This window comes from Myodes glareolus, chromosome 14 (assembly GCF_982192425.1).
Source record: "Myodes glareolus chromosome 14, mMyoGla1.1, whole genome shotgun sequence".
NCBI classification, from domain to species: Eukaryota; Metazoa; Chordata; class Mammalia; order Rodentia; family Cricetidae; genus Myodes; species Myodes glareolus.
Genome location: NC_142039.1, coordinates 18,170,703 through 18,194,739, shown reverse-complemented (window position 1 = coordinate 18,194,739; position 24,037 = coordinate 18,170,703). Strand labels below are relative to the sequence as shown.

At 37.2% G+C, this 24,037-nt stretch overlaps 1 protein-coding gene across 3 annotated transcripts in view; it reads right to left on the bottom strand.

Annotated features, from left to right (window-relative positions):
* Usp6nl (USP6 N-terminal like) overlaps positions 1-24,037 on the bottom strand; it is a 132,424-nt gene that overhangs the window by 95,169 nt on the left and 13,218 nt on the right. The gene's annotated exons all lie outside the window — the stretch shown is intronic.

Here is a 24,037-nt window from a genome sequence, read left to right as displayed (position 1 = left end):
GCTGCAAGATTTAAAAGAAAAAACAAAAAAGCAGATTCCCTAAAAGCTTGCAGTGGTGGTCATGTGGTGGTTGTTTGTGGTTTGGAAGAAAGTACTGGGTTTCCTTACATGTACCACTCACTCTAGATTTTTTGTTTTTCTTTTTCCTTCTGATGATTTTTGGATCTAAGGATACAAAACAGCAGCTAGCCCACACTCACGAAGGCAAACACTGAACGTAAAAAGAGTTGGTTAGTCAAGCCACTGTAACCGCCCTACTTAGTCCATCTATCTGTACAGCTTGAAACATTCACCGAGCTATAAGCTTCGTCCATCTATACGCAATTCTAATGCTACACATCATTCTCATACTTCTGACACCAAGCATCTTCTCAGGAGTTAGCAGCCATGTACACTTCTTCTCTAACCCCTCTGCTGCATCTGTCCAATCTGCACTCTGTTGTCTCAGTCCACAAACAGAACTATGGTGCATGGGAACCCACTATAGTAAGGTCTCTTTCTTTCTTTTCTTCAGTCATACTTCAAATTTCTCATTTCCAAATTCAGGTTTCTCATGGTAATCAACATACAGGAGAGCATAGCTGCCTACCAGGTGTGTACACAGATAAACCCAGCCAAAGAGAGAGAGAAACTATAAGCAGGAAGCAGGAGCTTCAGAACCACTACTCCAAAACACTGCTTCATTGACATTTTGGATTGTGCACTTTACAGAAAGATAAGGGCCCTCACAAAATTATTTAAAACTTCAAGAATATTCAAACATTCTTAAAAAATACTTTCATTAGCCTAAGCCATATTTTTAAGATCCAGCATCTATAATTTGTTAATGTTTCTAGTAACTGCAGTGATGAACCCAGCAGATGTTCAGGTAATCATTAAAAGCTCTCCATGACTAAGTAGTATAATGACCTTTATTAATCACTGCATCTGGTATCTGCCAAACAGGAGAGAAACAATACTCAAGCAGCCCGTTTTCAAAGAGTAACAAGTTACTTGAATGAAGATGTTTCAGCACGTTTAAATGACATTTAAATTATATTATGATAGTGGTACAAACAAACACTTAATTCCAAGCACCAATCTAAATAACTACTGAAACCCAAATTACTCTCTGGAGAATATTCATAATATCTATTGGGCAGTCTGCTTCAGTAATAAAGTCATACTAAGAATTGAATGCTCTCAGTACTGAAGCAACCAACTACATTTACCAATTACCCATTATTTGTATGTACATTCATCACTGATGATAAACTATAAGGAAGCAAACACCAGACAAGTACAGACATGGATCACTGCATTCTTCAAACTAAATTTTCTCTAAGACTCAAAGTCATGGCTTATTAAAAATACTCAAAAATTAAATATATATATACTATAAGGTAGTGTGTGGGAATATGCTCAAAAAGTTACTCTAAGTCATTTTAAATGGAGCTGGGTATCTCTACTCTTGCACGCCCAGGTATTTCCTACCCCAGTCACCCTGACAAAATCCAAAAAAGCACAAATACTTTCAGTGTCTCAGTGTCTCCAAGGCCCAAGTGCCTTCACATGTAAAACCATACATTTGATATGTATCTGCAGTTTTGTAATAATCCACTCTTCACCAACATAAGGTAGCACTCACAATATGTATCTGATCATACAAGTCATCTCAAACACAGAGATAACTTAAAGCATTGAGAAGCCAGGACCAGACCCTGTATTAAAGTGCCATCCACAAGGTGCTGACATCAGTGATTTGCATGTCATGGTATTGCAGGGAAGCAAATGATAATAACAGAAATACCTTGCTCCTCTTCACAGAGACATAGACAGAAGCAGAGATACTCTCAGCATGTTTCAGAGACGCCATCACAGATGGTGGAATGGGTGTGGGGTTCCTGTCACTTCAGAGAGTACTTGGAAAAATATAGTTTTGATATTAATGAAAATACTAGTTACCTTTCAAAACTAAATGGTTCCCTTATTGAAGAAGCACACCCTGAACATTTATTGTGTGCATAAATAAGATGCACATTCTAAAGGAGTTTACACACCATCTAAAGAGGGGTATCAGCAGCATCAAATATTTTTCAACAAAGGCTGTGATGAGCTGAAACAGGAGGAACAGACTAGATGAGGATGGAACAAAGCCAGCAACTGCAAGGCGCGGGCTGGCAAAGGTACTGCTCTGTCCAGAAGCGTAGAAAAGGTGTTCTCAATTATGACAAAATGTGAAAATAAAAAGTACACTTCACTTTTCTTTAAAAGCCAACAGAAAATAGAGGAAGAACAAAAAGATTACAAAACAATAAATCATAAAATATAATAAATCTAAATGTATAATAACATATAATAAATGTATAATAATTCTATTTAACATGTATAAATATATAATGTATAAAAATGTAAAATCATAAAATATAATAAATCTAAATGTATAATAATGTACACTAAACATATTATAAATATATTCAACAGGTATAACTATATAATAATGTATAAAAATGTATAATAAATCTATGTAACAAACATTTGTTTATTTAACAAACATTTTTCCTGCTTGCCAGGTGCTGCTTTACAAATATTGACTCACTTTCTCCACAATTAACAACCTTATAAGAATCTCTGTCCTGCTGGGCGGTGGCAGCAGGAGTAGTGCACAACTTTAATTCCAGCAATCAGAGGCAAGGGCAGGCAGATCTCTGTTTCAAGGCCAGCCTCATCTACAAAGTAAGTTCCAGGGCAGCCTGGGCTACACAGAAAAACCCCCGTCTCACAAATTTAAACAAACAAACAAAAGGTCATCTGTCCCCTTTTATACTATGAAGAAATTAAGGCATACCAAGAACCAAGTAACCTGCTCAAGGGCATGTGATCTAGTGAATACTAAACTCAAAAGGCAAACCCAGACATGCAGATCTATGCACTGCCATCTGACTGCATTGTGGCTACTGAACACTTACCCTGTGCAAATATAATCAAGGGATTGATATAGTTCTGTCTTATTTAATTTTAATTATTCCAAGAACCACATATGGCTAGTAGCCGCCACATGCAGAATTCTCATCACTACCCAGCACAGCTGCTACTGACCATCTAGAAAGAGGAAGTCTGTCAGGTAGTCCATCCCGCTCAATTTTAAGCAAGTTATCAATTCAAAGGTAACCATTGAATATATTAAGAGGCTCAAGGTGTGACTGACCGAAAACTTACTGTCTTAATGCTGTCCTCCTTCAAAGCTCTCTCTACCATGTCTACTCAATGACACATGAGCTAATAAAGGGCTCATTTACTCAGAGAGAATTTCTTTTGAGAAAAAGAAAATGTCATATGATCTAAACTAAATAAAATTCCTAAATAGAGCCTTGATAAAACTTCCTATCAATTAACTTTGCCTTAAAAATAATTCTTACTTTAAATGTTACATTTCTAAATCTAAAGACAAATCACTCTGCCTTGAGCTCTCAAAACACAAGTAAACGGGCACTGTCTTCGTCACTGTTCTATTGCTGTGAAGGGACAGCATGATCACAGTCACTCTTAAAAAGGAAAGCATTTAATTGGGACTAGCTTACAGGTTTAGTCCATTACTGTCAGGGCAGGAAGCATGGCAGCACATGAGTAGACTTGGTGCTGGAGAAGTAGCTGAGAGTTCTACATCGGGATTCAGAAGCAGCAGGAAGGATGGGGCCACTGAACCTGGCTTAGGCATTTCAAACTCCAAAACACGCCCCCTGTGATACACGTCCTCCAACAAGACCACACCTACTCCAATAAGGCCACACTTAACTCCACTCCCTAAGCATTCAAATATTAGTCTACGGGGACCATTCCTATTCAAGTCACCACAGGTGCTGTCACAGAAATTCATAAAGACGGCTGTACTGCATCTAACCGCTGACCACAAGGCTATAAATATTGTCCAGGACATAAACACCAATCAGTCACCTAAGAGATTGAAGATTATATATGTCTTAATGTCACTGGTGTCACAGAAATCCAGATTTCTGTATTTCCGTGTATACAACATACACAACAGTGAAACAATAGCAACAAGCTCAACAGAAAGCTAACAGCAGTTCACATGTCATCTTTACTAGGTCTCAAGCCCATGCATCACATGCCATTCAGTTCTCACAACATTCTTGTGAAATAGTTACCAGTGTCACAACCCTACTGTTCAGAACCTGATGCATACAGCAAACAGGTGAACAAATCCAGGACTGAGTGAGTCTCTGTCTGCTTGGAGTTTGTGCCCTTAAACTGCCTTTCCTGTTTATCAGTCTCTCACATAACTGTGTATCAACTCAGCAGTAAAGTATGAAAATCCCCAAAAATGGTAAAATCCTATTTATAGATACCTACCTAACTTTCTAAGACTACTAAGAAATATTTATTTTACTGTATATGCATCTGTGTGTATGCAAAAAAATTAAAATCAAAAGAGTTAGGAATTGCTAGTGTTGCCCAAAAGGTTAGCAAAATCAACAAAAAACAAAGTAGAGTACAATGTTTAAAAGCTGTGTGAAGTCTTGGAAAACATTCATGGACTTGCATGAAGTCATATGACAGCAATCACAGGTCACCAATATACCCACCACTGCATTGCAGTGGTCCTATTTGTGTTTCCCCTTAGTAAAAATGTCAGCATCAACACAAAACAAAGCTGTACATTAAAAGACTTTATATATTTAAATGACATCTCTTTTTACTTCTTTGTCTTATATCTTTATCACATTAGATAGCAGGTCACTTAGGATTATTTGACAATAAATGTCAGGGTTGATATATGTGTCTCAATGTCACTGGTGCCACAGAAGTCCGGACTTCTGTATTTCCCTTGTACTGTACTGCTTTTGTCCTTGTGGTTACATTATGGCTGCTGCTACTGGAGGAATTGCATTCACATTCCAGGTAAAGGAAGGATAGAACAAAGCAGTACAACACATCTCATAAGGCAAACATTCCCAGAAATCCCTAGCAGAAACTGGCTTACACAAGCTAAGAACATCATCAGAGAGCATGAGACTTACAGAGAAGGTTCCCCCATCTCTTTGATATACCCACCAAGTATTTTAACTCGCCTTGATCTATGGCTTTCTTTGTTCTGTAAAACTATAAACTTCATGCAACTGCTTCCACATTAGAGCACTGAATGTGTGGTAGATCTGTGCTCCCCCACAGTTCACAGAATAAACTACCTCTTATTCTCTTTAAGGTAAAAGCTGTGGGGGTTTTGTATCAACAAAAGTTTTTATCACAAAGAATTGATGTTTGCAGAGATAAATATATTTAGCCTGCGTCCTAATTTGCTTTCTGTTGCTATGATAAAACACTAACCAAATGCCTCTTGGGGGAAAGGGTTTATTTGGCTTAGAGGGCCATAATTAAAAGAAACCAAAGTAGAACTCAGTGTAGGAACTCAAGACAGGAAATGAAGCAGAGACCATGGAAGAACTGCTACCTTGCTTACTTATAAAACATACATAAATTAATCACATTTAGCATGCCTCTGTCTGACAAGCTAGAGAAAGATACACTATTCTCAAAGATGATTAACCAAACAAACATGAGCTTTTTAAAGAGAAGGCAGCTACCTGGACAGTCACAGTCCCAGTGGTCAGTCACCTTTAAGTTTAATGCACACTGAAGAGATTGTGGGGTTTGATACTTGGCCTGCTTAAGAACAAGTCCTCTACTAGCTTTGCTGAGCACGGCCCTAGACACAGACTCAAGCTAAGGCAACCTCAGAGGGAACTGTGATGTTTATTTGCTGATGAACAAAGCATCGCTTATCCCTTCCATTTCCACTTCACAAAGCTATACTGTTGGACCTCTGCCCCTGAAGGCTGTGCACACTGTCCATTAGGTTACTCTGACTAGAAAGACCTCTCAGACAAGGTATTACGACTTCCCTCAGATCCTGTAAGTTTGTTTACAACCTGTAAAAAAAAAAAAAAAAAAAAAAAAAAGGAAAAAAAACTAACTCAAAAACCTCATAAATCATTTATATAATTATTTTATCCTCACTTTGATATTCTAGTACAATATCTTCAAAACCCCTTTTCTATCTTATTTACTGTTTGTGTAAACACAGTACTTAAAATGCTACATTTTCTCTTTATCACCTATATTTATTAAAAGAAGCGTCATTTTAAACTTTTTTAAAATATTTATTCTAGCTGCAAAAATATATGGAAAAGACTCCAAGATCCCTATGATCACTCCCTGAAGTTACAGAAACAGTAAAATGTTGCCTTGGGAAAAGATACTTTTAGAGATGCAGCTATAAGGAGCCCTCCATGCTGGGCTTTGTGAAGGTGCCGCGGCCTGGCTCACCTATGTCCCTATTCGCAACACACTGACTATATCTCTAGAAGTAACCTCAATAAATTCCATATTCCACCAAAAAAAAACTTATTCCATTATTTTTAATTGTGTGTGTGTGTGTGTGTGTGTGTGCACTGCGCATGTATGTGTGTGCATCTCTCCACTGTACTTTAAACTCCTATTGTCAGTGTTTTATAGTTAGCTACACCATTGGTTCTCGACCTGTGAGTTGCAACCCCTCTGGGGTTCCCACAACCCTTTCACAAGGGTCGCATATCAGATATTTATATCATGATTCATAACAGTAGCAGAATTACAGTTGTGGGATAGAAATGAAGTAATTTTATAGTTGTGGGGTCACCATTACATGAGGAACTGTATTAAAGGGTCACAGCACTAGGAAGGTTGAGAATCATTGCTCTACATAAAGCTGATTATATTAAGGGGATTAACATTATTTAAAAAGTGGTTGGCTAGAGACCTGGCTAAATGGTTAAGAGTGCACACTGCTCTTATAGAAGACCCTAATTCAGATCCCAGCACCCACGTCCAGCAGTTCACAACGGCCTTGTAACTCCAGTTCGAGGAGATCCGAAGCCCTTTTCTTGCCTTCACAGGCATCTACATTCATTCATGTGTACAAACCCATCTACAGCCAAATATACACACATACATATACACACGCACACTCACATACTTTAAAAAATAATCAAAATAAGTCTTTAAAAATAACCATTTCTTTTAAAATGAGAAAAATACAACAGTACTTTGCAAAGTAACAAAAGTAACAAATGTTAATGATACTACTAACAGAAAGAGCTTCTCAGAAGATAAGTCTCCTGATAAACTGCTTTTATTTTCTCAGTTAGAAAAAAAAAATCTACTGAACCAAATTTAAAATCTGAGAGCAAATGGTACACTATCGCCTTAATATGCCACATCTTTTGGCAGTGTTCTTTCTATTGATGTGGGAGGTCCTTCTGTCTTGGTTAATGAATAAAGAAACTGCCTTGGCCTGTTGATAGGGCAGAACTTATATATGCGGGGAAGACAGAACTGAATGCTGGGAGTAGGAAGGGTGGAGTCAGGAAGATGCCATGGAGCTGCTGGAGATAGACGTGCTGAAATTTGGCTGGTAAGCTATGACCTTGTGGTGGTACACAGATTAATAGAGATGGGTTAAACTAATATGTAAGAGTTAGCTGATAAGAAGCTAGAGCTAATAGGCCAAGCAGTGATTTAATTAATACAGTTTCTGTGTGATTATTTCAGTTCTGGGCGGCCAGTAAGAACAAGCAGCGTCCGACTACATTCTAAATTCATATAATATTTCCTGGCACTTAAGAGATACACAGACATATTTTCAAAGACAAGGAAAACAATATTAGGGGTGAAGAGTTGGCTCACTGGTTAAAAGCACTTGTTCTTTCAAAGGACCTGGGTTTGATTTCCAGCATACACATGGAACCTCACCACCTTCTCAGGCACCAGGTACACATGTGGTACAGAGACAAATGCTGTGGGATAATGCTCCTGTACACTGTAAAGATACTTGTATAGGTTTTAAAAAACACTGATTGGTCAGTAGCCAGGCAGAAAGTATAAGTGGAGCAACCAGAACAGAAGAATTTTGGGAAGAGGAAAGACAGAGACACGGTCAGATGCAGAGGAAGCAAGATGAGATTACCTTACTGAGAAAAGGTACCAAGCCACATGGCTAAACATAGATAAAAATAAGGGGTTAATTTAAGTTCTAAGAGTTAGCAATAAGCCTTAGAAATAGGCCGAACAGTTTTATAATTAATATCATCAATTCTCTGCGTACTTATTTAAGACTGAATGGCTGAAAGACTGGGCTGGACAGAAATTTCCATCTACAGATACATGCAGGCAAAATATTTATATACACAAAAATGATAAAATAAATATTTTTAAAAATTATAAAAAGAAAAAAAAGAAAACCAGTATTATCCTTTGCCACAGGTATATCCCAAGTAACTGTATTTAAAAACATAAAATCAAGGAGAAACATTCCAATAAAAAGTTCTGACTGTAAAGATCAAATTATGAATTTGACATTTTCAAACAGATTGAGAATACATTAATTATATTCTCCTGAAATAGTTAATGTAGTACGAATTTTTTAGGGCTTAATTATTAAAATCCTACCATTTAGAGGGGAATGTAGTATACTTTAGAATGGGAGAGGAAAAAAAAGCAGAAAATAGGAAGCAAATAATTACAAAGTTCCCTAAATAAATAACACCATTGCATTCCAAAGTCAAACCATGACTGTTCTTCTGCTTTCTGAGATGCAATTTTGTTTGATCATTTAGATATTCTGTTCTACCATAAAATAAACAAAAGGACAATTTCCATGTTTTTTTTCCCAGTTCTACCATTCTGTATATAATTGAGCTGCCTATCACAGTATCACTTTACATCATTGATTCAAATCCGTTTACTCAGGATATTTGGAATCTCATTTAAGTTGCATTCCCAAACGCTGATCATATCATGCTAAAACAAATATTTTTAAAATCTGCATGTGGCATCATCCGAGGTATACCGACATTACCCAAGTCTATAAAAATAGAATGCTCTGATACAGAACACAAACACATGAAGCACCACAGGCTGACATGTGAGTATCTGGCACATGCATTTATTAGTTGCCACATTTTACCCAGAGACAAAATGAGTGTAAGCGCCGGTTATCACCCTAGCCGACAGCCTGTGGATGCTAGAAATCCATCCCTAGTTAGAGGTTTACTACTTCAAACATTCAACAACCAAAAATACACATACATGTACATCTTCTAAGCATGTCACTCATTTAAGACAGGTAAGTCAGATATGCAATTTAAAGTATGCTTACTGTATTTCAAAATGCTCCGGTGCATGACTGGCTTTAATATAAACAATGCCAGTGAAGCATACAATTTTAAACAGAAGAAAGTGACTGTTCACTAAGAAAGACAAACTCACCAAGCACTGGTCAATTCTTATTACTATTGTTTCATCAGTTATTCACAGAAGTAAGCTGCCCTATTATAAGCAGACTTCTAGCTTGCTCCCTTCTAATTCTGCAGTGATTATATTTTAAGAATAAGAGGATTATAGCAATTATTTGCCTACTTCCAAAATCCCTAATGCAGTATGGAAACACTGTCACAGCAGAGTGCAATAACTCCCTTTTCTTCTCTGCGCCTTTAATAAAATAATATACTTCTAATTTGGGGCTTATAACAGGAATAATGAACATGTTAATGATCATGCCATACTATCTGGTCCTTTTCAGACACTGTAATAATGCAGAAAGGTAAACGCACACATGAGAACAGAATTATTTATAGCAGTTCTTTAGATCAATACTTAAATACTTAAAGAGCTCCGGTTGTTCACTCTGTGATGCTCCTACCTTCCTTTGCTGTGGCTGCCTTTTGCCTTGATGGTATCACCAGCTCCTTTACAATCTGCAAGACTTGAATCATCGCGAATTAACAAGCCAAAGGCTCCAGCTGCCTCCACTAGCGATCCAACAGGTTTCATTATAAAGAGCTTAACGCATTTCTGCTTTCTGAACGCTCAAGCACGAAAACAGTTCAACTTCAGAGAAATAAATGCTTTGCCTAGATACAATTAAGCTCGGCAGCAGTTAATAGAAAACAACAAGAACGCCAGCTCTATCTTCCTGAGAAGGATTTCAGTCCATGTGAAAAGGCCATCCTTAAAGTGCAAGCTCTGTTACTGTGCAAAGACACACTACTTACGCACCAAAATGAATAGTCTAAATCACTAAGCACAGCAAAACACTCTTGCACAAAAGTCATGAGAAGAAATACCAAGTCTGTGTTATAGATTCTCAAATAGTATCACAGATGCTATGTGCAAATTTTTAAGTAAAACTAAAATACCCTGTGCTGTCGAGAGCTTTAATACTTTCTTCCAATTTCTCAAAAACCTTATATTTGAATCAGAAAATGTAGATAAAAATAAAAACCTATCTTGTTAACTCCAACCTCCCAAGATTTGCATAAAAAATATAGTGCCTCAAAAATATCCTATAAATTCCTCTCCCTTCCTTCTTCTCTTTTCTCCTCCCCTCCCTCCCTCCTCACACCTGACTTCTCAGAACATGAATTCATGTAATATCAATCTCAACGTACCAAAACAACCCTCAACAGTCTGACCCTGTGGTCATTGCACCTGTGCAATTCAAAAATCATACTAAAGTCCAAGTTCACATACACACAGAAATTCCCCCAGAGAGTCCACAAATTCAATGCTCTCAACACAACGACATGGGCCAGAGAATTGAAAACAAGCAAAATCATTGGTTCTGTCATGTGATGGCTTCAACAGCACAACTGCAGCAATGCTCAATGAATGCTTAATGCCTGTGCTTCGCACTCCGCTCATTACACAGCAGCCCGTCTCAGTGAACTACCGATGCTAAAGGAAAGGGCATCCAGATTGACACTGCTAAGTGCTGTATTATAAAAGTGATCCCCACCAGCAACCCATTCCCTTTTTGCCAAATTACCAACTTTCCTAATTTTCTTTCCTTCCTATTCATTATGTTGACTTTTTTAATATCATAAAATAGTGGATCCCAGAGAAAATCAGAGACAGTTCCTTTGCCTTCAGATAAACAGTTAACGACTTATTTGTTTTCCCATTTTTCAACTGAGGTATACATGAATAAAAGAATCCACAATGACTCCTCTGTAAAAAATGTATAAATTTAGGATTCAGGGCCCAATTTTCAGCTAGTCTAGGAAAAAGAGCCTCAGCATGTACATATATATATATATATATATATATATATATAAGAATATATAGTGGTGTATATATATAAGAATATATAGTATATATATGTATATACTCTCTATATATAAGGATATATAGAGTATATACATACACATACACGACAGTCACCATCTGGTGTTAACCTTGAAAGAACAGTGCTCTACAACCCTATGGCAGCAGGAAATACTGGTTAAAAAAAAAGGACAAAATAGAGCAACTATCTCAACTACCTGTTAGCTTTAGTATACATGTTTGTATTAGTAAATTAAAGTTTAGGGGTTGCAGATATACCTCAGTGGTAGACTGTTGCCTCGCACAAGGCCCTAGGCTAGGTCCCCACTTGGGAGGTAAGTAGGAAGTGGGAGTGAGTGGGAGGTTGACACATTCAGTTAGGTCAAAGCATCTCAAACCAAAACTGTGGCCTTTTTAGTAAATCTCTTTGGAGACTGGACAGAAACAAATCAAATTCCATTCCTTCCACCCCTCAGCCCATTCCTAGGGCAGTTCTGAACAGGTTATTGGCATTAAATACCTGGCACCTCTCTTCTAGAAAAGAAGTTGAGCAGTAACCAGCTTTCCCTTTCTCCCTGTTAGAGATCAAACCCAGGGCCAAAAAGAAGTCCTTCACCACTGAGCAACATGCCTCGCCTTGAAAAGTTTGCTCTCTTCCAATATTCTTCCTTCCACAGTAATGAAAGAATATATGGTACATTATCCTCTCAATAAACATTACATTTGACGAAAAGAATATAGAATTCATTTTTCCATAAATTTCAGTTGTATTATCCCACCCTACTGGATTAGTATTGATTTAAAAATGAAAATCATCACCAAAACATACTACCAGAGGATTTGAAAAACTCTCTTTCAAATGATCCTAACATTTGGTAAAAACTAAGTGTCTCTGCTCTTCTGCTCTAGAAGAATATCATGGGAAATGTTAACTGTACAGGGATAAGAACAGATGGTACAAAATTCAAAGTTTCCACTACAGAGAGAGAGAGAAAAAAATGTGTGTGTGTGTGTGTGTGTGTGTGTGTGTAAAATGAAAAATATCAAAAAGATATCCATAATTTTTTCTCCGAATTAGTGGTTCTCAACCTGTGGGTCTTGACCCTCTGCTAGTAAACAACCCTTTCACAGGGGTCACCAAAGACCATCAGAAAACACAGATGTTTACACATTATGATTCATAACAGTAGTTTAATTACAGTTAATTTTATGGTTGGGGTCCCACATGAGGAGCTGTATTATAGGGTCTCAGCTTTAGAAAGATTGAAAACCACAGCATTAAAAGTTCACTTTTTCGCCAGGCAGTGGTAGTGCACACCTTTAATCCCAGCACTCGGGAGGCAGGGGCAGGTGGTGTTCGAGGCCAGTCTGGTCTACAAGAACTAGTTCAGAATAGGCTCCAAAACTACAAAGAAACCCTGTCTTGAAAAACAAAACAATAAAAAAAGTTCACTTTCTCTCTGTTCTCCCTCTGCCACTGGGTGCAACACCAGCAAGATCCTACTTGAGGGAAATGCTGATGTGACCCAAAGCCTTCACCTGATCTGCAGCAGACACTGCACTGGTGGGAAATGAGGTTGTTGTTTGAACACTGAATGTGTTTTTATTGTTTTTGTTTTGTTTTGTTTGAAGCAGGATCTCACCACATATCCCAATTGTGACCCTCGTTATTGCTTTTATTACCTCAACATAGTTTGGCATGCCTAAAGGATGTGGGTTGTGTTAACTTTGTATGGCTATAACAAAACCTCAGATAACCAGCTGGGATGGTTTTAATGGCCCCCAGAGCCCCACAGGACGTGGCATAGTTTAGGAGGCCTTGCTGGAGGAAGCATGTCGCTGGGGTGGGCTCTGGAGTTTCAGGTGCTCAAACCAGGCCCAGTGTCACTCTCACTTCCTGCTGCCTGCCAGTCCAGGAGAGAACATCCAACTACTTCTCCAGCACCATGTTTGGATGCATGCCACCATGCTGTCCACCATGATGGTAATGAACTGTAAGCAACCCCAGTTACATGTTTTTCTTTATGAGAGTTGTCATGGTGATGGTGTCTCTTCAGAGCAAAATAAGCCCTAACTAAGACACCACCTTAATATGATAGGAGGGTTCCTAAATAGTAGCATTCTATAGAAATGTTCACATTTTTCTTTTTGCTTTATTTTTACAGTAAATATAATTTATTTCACTATTATTTCTTTTAAAAGAGGGAAAACCTTTTTTTTAAAAAAAAAAAAAAAGCTCATGGCTAGGAGGCCAAAGGCCCTACTATGAAACTTGCTATTACTAAATGGCCTGTCAAATTGCCTTCTAAGTACTTGTTTATATCCATAGATGTAGGCTTCATTCTACATTGGGTAGCTATCAGTGGAGAGCTACATAACTAGTTAAAGCGCTGAGAATAAGAAAACGAGTACCCTAAATGGAGCATTTATGCTATGCCCCACCCACTCACCCAAAGCCCAGGTAACATCATAGAAGAGTAAACAGAAAGAAGTTAAAAGGTGGAGGACAAGGAAGAGCACTATAAAATGCTGTCTTCTGGACATGTCATGACTATCATAGTCATGAAGTAACAGCAGCTAAGGTTTATCTGTACAAGACTTGTATAAGATCAAGCCAGCCAAAATCCCAACACAGACGGGTAGCTGATTTCTAGGCATTGTGCCTTACTGAACAGGTACTGGCAGTTGATAGCAGCTGGGGGAGGAAGATCATTCTTTTCTGGGGATGTAGCCATTGATAAATATATTATGCTGCAGTGGATGGTCTCACACCCATGCACGTAAGGGAAGCACTAACTGGACTTAATGATTAAAAGAAAAAGAATGAATGTAGCGCAAATTCTAATTGGTTTTAATAATAAAAACCCAGAGTCAGATATTAGGGGAGAAAGCTGAAAGATCAGAGAAGCGGAGCAGCAGCCACTAGTTCTTACCTCTATGAAATCCTCAGAAGCAAAGGGGCATGATCCTGTCTCTACGAATCCTACGACTGAATGCCCTGAGCTCCTGTCTCCTCCAGCCTTACATTCCTCTCTCTGCCCAGCCATATCCCTTCCTGTCTCCACCTCTCTAGTGCTGGGATTAAAGGTGTGTGACTCCCAAATACTGAGATTAAAGTAAAGGTGTGAGCCATGACCTCTGACTCTGCTTCTCTTTTTGACAGGATCAATTTAGTGTAGACAAGGCTGGCCTTGAACTCACAGAGATCCATCTGCCTCCGCCTTCCCAGTCCTGGGATTAAAAGTATGTGCTACCACTCCCTGGTCTCTATAGCTAACTAATGGCTTGCTCCACACTCTGTTCCTCAGGCAAGCTTTATTTGTTATAGCACAAACAAAATATCACCACACATGAAGCTGAGAGGGGATGTGTTGGGGAAGACAAGGTATGAGCTGGGGGAAAGAAATGGGTAGTAATAACAACAATAATTATTATCTCTATATGTTAAAGATCTATTGGGGCTTGGAAGATAGAAAACATATTCTAGTTACCCCTGCTACCTGCAGAAACTGTAAGCTGCTGCTTTCTCCAACAGAGATACTCTTACCTGTTGCCCAGAAATTCTGATCCTGCTTCCTACATTTGTACATTTGCTACATATTACCATTCCCCAAACCAAAAACTTTTTAGTAACTCCAAAATGTCGACGTCTCTCTTTTTAACATCATATCCAAATCCCAAGACTGAGACAAGGAGAGATGCAATTACTGGAAACAAAATCACTATCTACTCTGTCACCATCAGACAACCTGACTTCATCCACCTACTTTTTCCAGATGAAAATATTGGGCAAAAACATTTCAGGTGAAAGGATCAATATCAGGAAGTGATTAATAGTAAAAGGTAGAAAGAAAACTAGTTAGACAAAAGAAAGATGTCTTTTCCTAGCCTCTCACTCAACAGAAGAAAAAAACAGAAAAAGAGCAAGACTAGATCTGGTCTCAGGAATTATTTCTCTCATTCACCTAGTAAAATCATGACCTAATTTTCACTGGGGTATCTATCTTGTTTGATCCTAAGTATGAAGAAGTTTAAGAATATCAGTGTACTAAAAGAACAATAATTCTGTACACACAGCAAATAATGCTGTAAATAATTCAAATCAACAGCACAAAATCTTATGGAATTATATACTAACTTCAAAGGTCTTATTAATCTTCTCTTTGTCAATATGTACCTTTAAGAGATTTTTTTCTTACTAGTAAAAATAATGTCACATTCCAGTGCAGAAAAAAAAAGAATTAAAAAAAGAACCAAAATCAAGAAACAACTTATGTCTGTCATATAGAAATATGCATCATTTAACAAGTTTCTGACTGATTCAGGTACTTCTTGCTATTGATTTTACAAAAATATGATGGGGTTTCATATTTTTTTTCTAAATATTTCACCAATATTATCTTTATACAATAAACACAGACAAGGACGTCGGCACTGTGTTCCACATACAAACTGTTTCTATCTCAGGAATATTAAACCAGCATCTTTTATTCTTGGCAAGAGTTCAGATAGTTGGGTTTTTTTTTTTTTTGATAGTTGGGTTTTTAACCCATTTTCGAATAATATTTTTCACTTTCCTGGAAATGCACTTTAGAATTAAGCTACTCTCATTTTTTCTCCCAAGGAAAAGAATGTGAGAGGCCACATTTCTTGTGACAAAAATAATCTATAAATACTCAAGATGACAAATAATTCACAAATAGAAAAAGACTACTGAAAATCAAATTAGAAACCCATTCCTAAGTAACACCCTCTTTTGAACTAGAACATTAGTTTACATACTTTGTTTTTTTTTCTCATTCCGTTGAATTTTTAGAGGAAAGGCATGTCATTCTGTCCTAAAATTTCAAAAAAAAATCAATCTCTACAAACTTGACATATGAAATTCAACATGGTAATTGTTTAAAAAAAAAAACTTGTGGACTACTTTCTCTACATCTTTTTCTGCACCTAAAATCTGTAACACTTTATGCTCAAATAGTGTTTTAATTCACTTAAAAAAAATTAACACTAGAGGTTGAAGTGATAGCTCAGTAGTTAAGTGTCCACACTAGTCTTGCAGAGGGCGGGAGTTCAGTTCCCAGCAGCCATACCACGTGATCATAAGCACCTGCAACTCTATCTTCAGGCGATCCCAGACCTTCATACACACATACATCACACATACATGCATCTCTCTCTCCCTCTCTCTCTCACACACACACAAATAAAATGAATAGTTTAAAAATAAAAACTAATGTTGTGACACAGAGGACACTGCTGCTCAGTAGTAGAGTACTTGACTAGCATTCAAAAGATCCCAGCTCATCTCAAAAATTAAAAAAAATATATATATCAAAAATTTAGCAACAATTTTCAGTGAAAATTCTAAGGAGAAAATCCAAGTAAGAGAAAACAAAAATATATGAAGGTAAATATCTGGAAATTGTTGCATATGGAAAATACATCAAAATATGTGTCTGGAGATAACACAGCCTCTCTCCCATACAGGTCAGAACAGAAAACAGCAACTATTTGTAAACAGAAGTACCTGTTCAATTATCAGCTAAAATTCATCTTTAAAAATATTTCATCAAAAGGCAAAACCTGGCCAAACATGGTGGTACACATCTGCAATCTAGAACCTGAAATGCTGAGAACAGAGGGTTCAGGGCCAATTTGAATTAATTAGTTTGTCTTTGTCTCAAAAAACAGGGGAATGGGGTGAAAAAAGAAAGAAATTAATTTTGCTTATAAAAAGAACTTATCAAATCCATAACTCAGTGGAAATTGTCATGAATATGTACAAACACTTCACAAACAAGAAACAAAAATATTTTTCCAACTTATCTTTACAACATTAAAAGTTTATTAAACGACTAAATATACATAACCATTTGTTTAAACAAGGTGTCTAGCATCTAACACACAGTGGTATTTTCCATATGCAACAATTTCCAGATATTTCCTTCATATATTTTGTCTTCATGCTTATTTACTCTATTTTCAGCTACAGAAAATTCAAAGGGCCAAAGAGACACTAGGTTATGAGAAAGTTAATGATGCAATCTCAATTTATAAATTAATCTTTGTAACTATTTTATTGTTATAAGGCAATTATATTGAACATAACTATACCATTGAATATAATAGGATTTATTCAATAGTATCCTTGAGATTGTTGTTAACATAATTCAAAATAGCAATTCTGCTAAAAGGAAGCTAAATAAAAGTCAAATAGTGTCTCTTTATAAGGTCACCTCATGTTCTAGAAATATTTTGTTACATTTTTTTCCTATCTTTGTAATAAAAGCAAACTAGACACTTAGTAAAACAGAACAATAAACTACTTCCTTATGCAAGAATTCTGAATCCTGTTCAGCCAGTTAAAGAAGAACAGGTAAATGTTAACTGTTGGAGAGCTAAATGAGATGGAAATCTAGAGACCGTGAAGCATTTCCCTTCTCTGCTTTCTGACAGAGTACCACATACAGGAAAATCCCTTTAAAGAAGCATCCAGATCTGACCCAGAAGATTTCACACATCATAGAAAAACAACATAAAGCCAGCACTAAGGATAACACACAGAGTCATCCAACACACACTTGTAGTCATACACAAGCAAGTATTTCCTGCTTTTGTATTTACTAGACCATAACAAAGGCAACCAGTGAAGACCTCAAACAAGACATTAGGGTACAGTGTCAACTTTTACTAACACGTCATATCGATTCCATTTCCATTCCATTCTATTCTTTCATAATCTGAAGCATGACTATTTTTTAAAAAGATATTATAGTTCCAAATGTTCCATAATTTGATATCTCTTAGTAAGTATTAAGTATCTGACCATAATCTTTTACATTCTCTTAACATTTAATGCCTAAACGCTTTCTTCCTATAGAAAGGAAATAACCTGGCACAACCACAGAGTTCATGAATGAATGGTAACCCATTAGAGCGGTAGTTCTCAACCTTCCTAATGCTGCGACCCCTTAACGCAGTTTATCATGTTGTAGTGACATCTAACCATAAAATTATTTTTATTGCTACTTATAACCGTAATTTTCCTACTGTTATAAATCTTAATGTGAATATTTGATATGCAGGATATCTGATATGTGACCCCTGTGAAAGAGTGGTACGACCCCCCCAAAGGGGCTACGGATCACAGGTTGGAGACCCGCTGTTTTAGAGGTTTTGTTTCCACTTGACTTCCTAATTCCTGGACCATGGTCATAACACAAAACATCACATTTCCATTTAAAAACAAATATACAAACAAACCTGGATCAGCTATATGGCTCAGTGGGTAAAGCTACTGCAATACCTCAAGATTTGAGTTCCATCCCCAAGACTGACATGGTGGAGGAAGAGAACGAGTACAGCAATATATTCTCTGACCTTCACACACTTGATAATGTCATGCACACACACAAACACACACACACACACACACCAAACAGACAGACAGATGATATATACTCAAAAAACAAAACCCACTAATTTGAAGCTCAATGCCTGAAGTGGGAGTGAAACCCTGGAATAAGAACTAAAATATCTGACCATGTTGTATTTCTGACATATTCTAACCTCCAGCTTACATACAGACTACAAAGAAGTTCCCTCACAGAAAATTTACAATCTCCCTGGCTCTCCAAAAAGGAATATATATATTTACATATTCATATATAAATAAAATATTTATAAATATATAAATATATTACCAATTTGGTATACAATTTATATACAATACAAATTGGTATATATAATACCAATGTGGAGAGATGGAAAGAGGCTAGGAAACCAGCTTCATAGTCCTGAAAACGAGACATTCTTCTCCATTCATACAGGTGGTGCAAGCTCCCTTAACAAGAAATGTCTACTTATATGAAATGAAGCAAGTGATAACACAGCTGTTCAGCTGCTAGATTAAAAAAAGCTGGATGCCAATCATAAATTTATTTATTACAGGCCATATTACAGACAACTATGCTGTCCACTGTCTTTTAGTAAGTGAGAAATAATATTTTCAGATAGAAATCCAGTTTCAGAGAAATTAATACAAAAAAGTTATGAACCTTACTAAATGTTACATCATTTCTAATCACAAACTTGAGAAAAGAACCACAAAAATCAAAGGTCATAAAAGATAAAATAAAGAGTATTAATTTGAAGCATACATGCCTCTGAAATCTGACTGCCAAAAGAACCAATAAAATGAGCCAGAGAACATGTGGCTGCAACTGGAACAAAGGACTACTGAAAGTGGCCAGGACACAAGTGTGGAGCAACACATGCAGGCCCCCAAGCCCTGACACTGTTTCCTTACACAGAATATCGGGGCATAGCCAGGCATGCTCCTCTAAAACATAACTGAATAAAAATCCTCCCACCAGCCTAATCATAAACATCAGAGGTACAAGGCTTCCAAATGATCCACTCCAATCCACACACTTACAAATAAATAAAGCTGGAGGCTAAGTAGGTAGCAATGAGCAGGCAATTAAAGACAGCAAGCCATTTGCCTTACCCAACAAGAATAGTAAGCACCTGAAGTGTTCCATCCCAGGCTCCTGGGGCTCTGGGAGCTTGAAGAGGACTGCCACTGTGAAACTGTTCTCTCAACAGAATGTTAGGAGACCCCTTAAGAATGGGTTGTCTTCGAAAGGGCCATTGCACACATGAACTCCCAGAGGCTGTGACCATATGCACAAGACCGGCACAAGATCAGACCAGCCAAAAATCCCAGCATGGCAAGACAGGGGCTCATCTATATGTGAGGAGTCACTGGCAAGTGGCAGTTGGCTGGGGGTGAAGAGGAACAGTTTTCTTTAAGGATGCAGTCCCTAAGAGGCTAGCCATGCTCCAGTAGATGGTCCTACAACTATAAACACACAGGCAGCACTAAATGAACTCTGTGGGTTTAAAAAGAGAAAAGATGAAGCTGGGAGAGAGAAAAATGGTGGGATATAAGGAGGAGCTGGAGGGTAAGGAATAGAGAGTCATCTGATGGAAACACGTAATATACACATATGAAAATATCAATAAAGAAATAAAAAAGAATGAAGTGTCTTAAAACTATTATAAAGAAGTCATTAATCTGTTATTCCAAAAATATTTTACTGAAATTAATTCATATATCAAATCTGTATACATTTTGTAATATATTGTATGTCTAAAAATCTGTCAGGTCTACAAAAACTGGTAAATAATGTAGCTTTGGAGAAATAATACATAAATGGCTTGCAATTTTAACTAGTAATTTTGGAAGCTGGAAAAGCTATTACTACTTTAGTAATTTATGTTAATGATGAAGCTCTAAATGACTTTTCATCTAAGGAAACCAGAATTTCATCAAATACACTTTCATTATAAATAAATGTCTTTCATATAGAAGTGTATGAAGGAGAGAAGAGAAAAAGGAAAAGAGAAGGACATGAAACTCAGTGGGGGAAGGAATATAAACAACTAGCAAATCTTAGTCAAAAGTCTATGGAAATTTGGGGCACTATTTTTACAATTTTCCTTTTAAGTTTGGTAAAAGTATCAAAAGTAGAAACAAAAATTAAACTATCTCCTAAAAACTTTAAAATATCATAGCTGAATATACTGCATAAAACTGTGCTTGGCTCTATTTAGTCCATGACAGTATCAAAATAAGAGCTATTCACTTTTCTCCAGCAAAAAATAAATAAATAAATAAATAAATCAGCTAAAAGCTAAGAACATTTCATATTTAGTGGGCAGAATCACACAATGAAGTATGTTTAATTCAGAAGCCAGCACGCAGCACACACTTCCTGAGTAACAGTATTTGCTGGCACTCCTCACTGCTACCACCTTGGCTTACTCCTGTCAGTTTGGGAAGGAAACAATGTTCTTAACAAGGGCAGTAGCACATCCTACGTTCCCCCACCCTACCCCACCACAAAATGCCAGGAGTTCCCCTGTTAACTACCATCTACAAAGTCCCCAAACATCTACAAACATGGAAGGAACCAGCATAGGACCAAGCTAGACCCTCTGAATGTGGCTGACCATTGTATGGCTGGAGCAAATGGCAGGGCCACTGGGAGTGGCACCAGGATTTATCTCTAATGCTTGTACTGGCTGTTTGGAACCCATTCTCTTTGAATGGCTACCTTGCTCAGCCTCGATATAGTGGGGAGGGCCTTGGTCCTTCCTAGAAGCGAAGTGCCTTACCCTCTTTGAAGAGTGAATGGTGTTGGGGTGGAGGGAGGGAATAGGAAGAGGGGAGGAAGTGGGAACTGAGATTGCTATGTAAAATGAAAAAAGATAGTTTGTCTTCTTTTTAAAAAAAATAAAATAAAAAATAGAAAGAATCACTGCAGCAACACTGAAGATGTTGGCTCAGTGATAGGACAGATACAGTAGTATTTAAAATACAATTCAACTTAAGTTTTCTTTTAACTTCCAGCCTACGTCTAAGGTATGCAGTTACTCTATTTCTAGGTAGACTGATGTTCTAGACAGAATAGTTAACCAATATTTATGGAAAGTATCTACTACTGCCTATTTTTTCCACGCCAAGACTAGCAGAATCCATGAGCTATCACTGAGGGACTAAGTGATCTCAATTTATAACTAGAACACACATTAAGGCAAACTGTTCCCACTCTACTAGAAAACCACCAATACACTACACCAAATATCAGGCCCATTTCTTTTCCTAAGCTGAATTAGAGATGGTTCCTATGCAAAAGAGACCTTAAAAAAAGAACGCATTCCATTATATAGGCCAAAGGACAGGCTCAAAAACATCAACATGCAACACGCACTCCTGATTGACCCAGTCAGCAGAAGAGAACTGACATTTAAACAACTTACAAAACATATGTCATTAATTTCAAAGTAAACCTTTCCTGACAAAAGTGAAATAAAATACAGTAGAGATTAAAATTTTAAAAATAAAGAAAACAGGATTTTAACATGAAGCTTTGAAAACAATTAAGTATAACTTAACTGCTTTTATTTTTGTGCTTTTTTATTTGTTTTAAACATACCTATCAAAATAATCACTAAACTCTGCCATGCATGGGAGCTTTCTTTGCTACAATATCTATTAATAATCTAAGATATCCACTTCCCTTACTTCATCTTTGGCTTTACATAATAAAATAAACAAATTGAATAAATGCAAACTATGCATATACAAGAAGCAATAACAGCCAGATGGTGGTGGTGCACACCTTTAATTCCAGCACTCTGGAAGCAAAGGCAGGCAGATCTCTGAGTTCGAGGCCAGCCTGGTCTTCAAAGCAAGTTCCAGGGCAGCAAGAGCAACAGAGAAATCCTTTCTCAAAAAGAAAAAAACAAACAAAAAAAGCAATAACAATTTAACAATTCACAATGTCATAATAGCATCACAAGTATTCAGCTCAGAATTTGCTAGATATACTGGCAAGAAGGAGAGCTGAAAAGCAAAGCATTCAACAAATTCTCAAGTCCTAAGGGCTGGGGCATCCCAACCACTAATTTTTGACTAAGATAGATAAAAACCAACCTTGCTAAGAACACCATTTCATCTATCAAAAGCAGTCTCCTCTGCTACCTTCTCTCTATACAGTCTTCTTAGAAGAACATCTCAAGTTTCATCTAAAAAATATTAATACACAGAAGTGCTGCCACAAACTAAAGGCACAAATGTCTGCAATATTTATTTAGTACTTAAATGCCAAAAACAATGTTTGCCCTCAAAGAGCAAACGGATCAGAGAAAGCAAGCAACAAACAGATGAACCTTAAAGTTCACCGAACATGCTACAAGTGCAACAGGCTCACCTGGCAAGTGAAGGGGAGGGACACTCCGAACTAAGGTCAGCACAGGCTGACTTTTAGACTAACCTCAACTGTGAAATATGGAGTCTAGTTTTATGCTAACACTAACAGTGAAACCCCAGTGACATTCTTCATTCTTTGGGGCTCTGCTCCTCACAAAAGACACATAGAAACAAATATTTTAATAAATGAAATAGGACAAAACCCTAAAATGACACAGCTGTGCCACATCTATATGACCCAAAAATCCCGTGAGAGAAGTGAAGCGCTCTGACCCAGGGCAGGAAAGGAGGCAGGAAGCTGTATTTTGGGGCAGCTGTAAATACAAGCAGGGTCAGCATCCAGGTTCCTCCCTTCACCCCTGAACCAGTGTGACCCTCTTCCTCACTGTAAAATGCACAGAAAGGCTTCTACCCACTGTGTTGAAGGTACAGTCTAGCAGAAGATGCTGACCTAATGCCAGCTGACTCAGGGAATGAGTCTGTGATGTCTCTAATGTCACCATGGGGCCAGGGCTCTGGTCCACTAACACAGACCCAATTCTTATATGTGAATTCTAAAACCAGGCAGAGACAATGACATAACTGCTAGACAGCAGGGACATCAAAATAAAACATAAAGTCCATTAGAGTGTCTTTGCTAAGTTACAGAGAATGATGAACAAAGCAACAAGATGAACAATCCTAAACTCACTGCAGAAAAACTTGAAAAAGTATTGAATGATTGGAAAAGGACTTCAAATTAAGCCCTAAGAGTTCTTTAGAGCTATAAGGGCATGTGTTCAAAAAAAAACTATAGAATAAGCAAAAATGAGAAAATCTAGTAGACATTTAAAAAGAGAACCAATTTTAAACAAAACACTAACCATTGAAATGTTAAAACAAAACATTTTACAATACCACCTATCAGGCTCCCAATTCCACCTCCACCTTCAACCTCACAAAGATCTGACTTCTGTATGAACAAGACACTGAGATCAGAAAATTAAAATACAAGTTACCTATCCTCAGAAACTCAGGTAACAACAACGCTAATAGAACTCTAAAACTATAAATAGAAGTTAATTTTCAAAAGGTTTTTAAGTTAAAAAAAATCTTGCAGCTTCCATCTTAATTCTC